The following is a 355-nucleotide window of genomic DNA, read 5'->3' as shown; positions in this document are numbered from 1 at the left end:
GGGGCGAGGCGCCGGTTCGGGCCGGGGAACCCCCGCCGCCGCCCGGCAGGAGCCTTCGGATCGCGCCCTTGTCGGACTTCCGCAGGCGGGGCCTCGGTGGCTATGGTCACGCAATGTAAAAGATAGGCGACATGACCATGCTTTTTGTAAAACTTAGTCTCTGGCGGAGGCGAAAAACTCGTGACTCTGGTCATGCAATGTTAAAGATAGGAAATTTACGCCCATTTCTGCAAATCCATCAGAATTGCACCGATCGGGCTCGACCCGCCGCCCCTAGCTGTTGGGCCGTCGCGTGGAAAGCTCCGGGACCCTTTAGGGTCGGCTCCCAGTGCCCATGGTCATGTAGGCGGGGGGG

Source organism: Polyodon spathula, chromosome 45, assembly GCF_017654505.1.
Source record: "Polyodon spathula isolate WHYD16114869_AA chromosome 45, ASM1765450v1, whole genome shotgun sequence".
Lineage (NCBI taxonomy): Eukaryota > Metazoa > Chordata > Actinopteri > Acipenseriformes > Polyodontidae > Polyodon > Polyodon spathula.
Note: the sequence above shows the minus strand (reverse complement) of the source record.